At 46.1% G+C, this 3,437-nt stretch overlaps 1 protein-coding gene and 1 pseudogene across 4 annotated transcripts in view; one reads left to right on the top strand and one right to left on the bottom strand.

Annotated features, from left to right (window-relative positions):
• The window catches only part of LOC102765187, a 962-nt pseudogene extending 414 nt beyond the window's left edge, over positions 1-548 (top strand).
• Positions 1-3,437, bottom strand: part of TTBK2 (tau tubulin kinase 2) — a 107,288-nt gene that overhangs the window by 72,415 nt on the left and 31,436 nt on the right. The window lies entirely within an intron of this gene.

The raw sequence follows: 3,437 nt of genomic DNA, 5'->3' as shown, positions 1-3,437 counted from the left end.
CTATGACACTAAGGGCCACTTTGCTGTTTATCGTATTACACCTGAGGAGGCCAAGTACAAGTTTTGCAAAGTGAGGAAGATCTTTGTGGGCATAAAAGGAATCCCTCATCTGGTAACCCATGATGCTCACACCATCTGCTACCCTGATCCCCTCATCAAGGTGAATGACACCATTCAGATCGAGTTGGAGACTGGCAGAATTACTGATTTCATCAAGACTGACAATGGTAACTTGTGCATGGTGACCGGAGGTGCCAACCTGGGAAGAATTGGTGTGATCACCAACACGGAGAGGCACCCTGGTTCTTTTGACATAGTTCATGTGAAAGATGCCAATGGCAACAGTTTTGCCACCCAGCTCTCCAACATTTTTGTAATTGGCAAAGGCAACAAACCATGGATTTCCCTACCCTGTGGAAAGGGTATCCGCCTCACCATTGCTGGAGAGAGAGACAAGAGAATGGCGGCCAAACAAAGCAGTGGGTGAAGTGAGCTCTAGGTGACATGATTGGAAAAGTCTTTGTAGTTAATTAAAAATAATACAGCATGGAAAAAAAAAGAGTGAGAAGAAGGTTTTAAATCATAATTATTAGAGTAGGGAGAAAAAATAAGATAAATCTGAGAGATATTAAAGATGTAGTTATTTTTTTTACTAGAAATTGGTACTACTAAATAAAACGTTGTACCAAAATAAGAGGATATAAAAAGTAGGTCGTATAGAAGTTAAGAGATGTTAGAATGTGGAGTTTGAAGGTAACCATTTGAATTCAGTAGACACTGTAATTTCAAGCCTGGTACTGAGAGCAAAAACTGAGCTCCAGAAATACATTGGGAAACCATCAGCTAATGCAGGGGTGGGCAAACTTTTGGACTCAAGGGCCACAATGGGTTCTTAAACTGGACCGGAGGGTCAGAACAAAAGCATGGGTGGAGTGTTTGTGTGAACTAATATAAATTCAAAGTAAACATCATTACATAAAAGGATACGGTCTTTTTTTTTTTAGTTTTATTCATTTCAAATTTTGCCCACGGCTGAACTAATGGAAGGTACGTGGAACTACAAACATAGACTTTAGATTGCCTAGTTGAAAGGATAAAGAATGAGAAGAAAAGAAACCTAAGAACAGAATCCTATCCTATGTAATAAAAGGCTAATATGCAAATTTCCCCCTTGGGAAATGTTTTAAAGAGTCCTGAACTCTGTACTGATTCGGAATCTGTGGGGGAAGATAAAGGATATGAGTTCGACCGATTGCTATGACATGTGCTGACCACAAGGTGGCGGCGCAGAATGAAGGAAGGCTCCATCCGGCAGCCAGCAGCCAGAAGCTAGGGGAAGAAAGGCCCCGAATGGCCCTGATTGCTGGCCAGGCCTAGGGACCCTACCCATTCACGAATTTTGTGCACCAGGCCTCTAGTTATACAATATGCAACATTTAAAGTATAAGCAAAAAGTAAAATTGTCCATGAAAGAAACAGAGTAATAGCCTGAAAGGTAGAGGAAATGATGAGAAAGGGGTATCACAGAAACCAATAGAGAACAACATTTTAAGGTGGAAGTGGCTGATGACAAGAGCTATAGAAGGGCTGAGAAGTGCTAATTAACATTAAAAATTAGGTGGTCACTAATGAGTAGAAGGGGCAGGAGCCAGTCTGCAATGGGTTCAAGAGTAAATGGGATATGAGACAATCTTTGAAGATGCTTGAGGAAGTCACAGACCAAGAGCAAGAAGGGCAAGATTTGGTAGACTAATGAGAACTATACATTAACAGTCATAAAAGTTTGTCCACTGACTGACTTAAAATATAAATACAATCCACACTTATTTTAGTTAAGAATTCCACACTTTTCTTTGGCATCTGGGTTATCACATTGTTCTCTCATTCTCTGTGCTTTGTTGAAAAGAAAAATAGGTGCAATGGGAAAAGTAATTCACACTGGGTACAATATATGTTCAACACTTTACATGTATTGTACGTGCTTGTAAAACTGTAAATTGTAGAAGAATGAAAGGATAAAATGATGGTCAATTAGGAACTTCCTCTTTTCTTCAGATTCATAGAATTTAAAAAGTATTTTCCTTTTATTATCAACTAGAGGCCCAGTGCACAAAATTTGTGCACCGGGAGGGGGGGGATCCCTCAGCCTGGCCTGCACCCTCTTGCAATCCAGGACAGCTGGCTCCTAACCACTTGCCTGCCTGCCTGCCTCATCACCCCTAACCACTCTGCCTGCCTTATTGCACCCCTAAACACTCTGCCTGCCTGCCTGATCGCCCCTCACCACCTCTGCCTTGGGCCCTGCCACTGCAGCTTTGTCCGGAAGGTTGTTCGGCTGTCCGGTCTAATTAGCATATTACACTTTTATTATTATAGACTAGAGGCTCGGTGCACAAAAATCCGTGCACTAGTGTGTGTGGGGGATGGGGGGGAGGAGAGGTCCCTCAGCCCGGCCTGCTCCCTCTCATAGTCCAGGAGCCCTCAGGGGATATTCTCCTCTGCGGGAGGCAAATAAGCCAATCAGGAGAAGGAACTGCCCCCCTCACCCTGCTGCTCCTGCAACTGCTGGCCGACGCAGCTGCCAGCTCTAGGCCCTCACTCCTTAGTGCTGGCCCCACCCCCTGCCCACTGGTGGGTGGGGGGCGATTTGGGGCCAGGCCAGCTGGGGGTGGGGCTGTGAGATGTTGAGGCACAGCAGGTCGCACCCCGTCCAGCCTCTGTGGAGGCATGGCGCTGGGACCAGCCCTCACAGCTGCCTCTGTGGAAGGGGCAGCACTGGGACCGGGACCACACAGCCCTTTCTCCTGCTGTCTCTGTGGAAGGGGCCGTGGTGCTGGCCTTCTCCCTTCTCCCTTCTCCTGCGGCGCCAGCTTTCTCCCTTCTCCTTTCTCCTGTGGTGCCACCTTCTCCCACTGCCTCTGCAAAAGGGACCAGGGCACTGGACAGGCCTGTGCCGCAGCCTCTCCCACACTGCCAGCCCTTGGCCCGCACAGCTGCCACGGCTGCCAGCCCTTTGCCCTTGCAGCTGCTGTGGCTTTGTCTGGAAGGATGTCTGGAAGATGTCCAGTCTAATTAGCATATTACCCTTTTATTAGTGTAGACTAGTAGCCGGGTGGACGAAATTCGTGCAAATTAAAAGGGAATTAATTGCCCTAACCGGTTTGGCTCAGTGGATAGAGCATCAGCCTGCAGACTCAAGGGTCCCAGGTTCGATTCCAGTCAAGGGCATGTACCTTGGTTGCGGGCACATCCCCAGTGGGGAGTATGCGGGAGGCAGCTGATTGATGTTTCTCTCTCATCGATGTTTCTAACTCTCTATCCTTCTCCCTTCCTCTCTGTAAAAAGTCAATAAAATATGTATTTTTAAAAAAAAAAGAACTACAAAAGCAAGTTGAGGTTGCGATGGATGCTATGCTAGATGAAATACCAGTGAATAT

Source organism: Myotis davidii, unplaced genomic scaffold (assembly GCF_000327345.1).
Source record: "Myotis davidii unplaced genomic scaffold, ASM32734v1 scaffold46, whole genome shotgun sequence".
In the NCBI taxonomy this organism is placed as follows: domain Eukaryota; kingdom Metazoa; phylum Chordata; class Mammalia; order Chiroptera; family Vespertilionidae; genus Myotis; species Myotis davidii.
The sequence above is the reverse complement of the archived record's forward strand: the minus strand, read 5'-3'. Positions and strand labels throughout refer to the sequence as shown.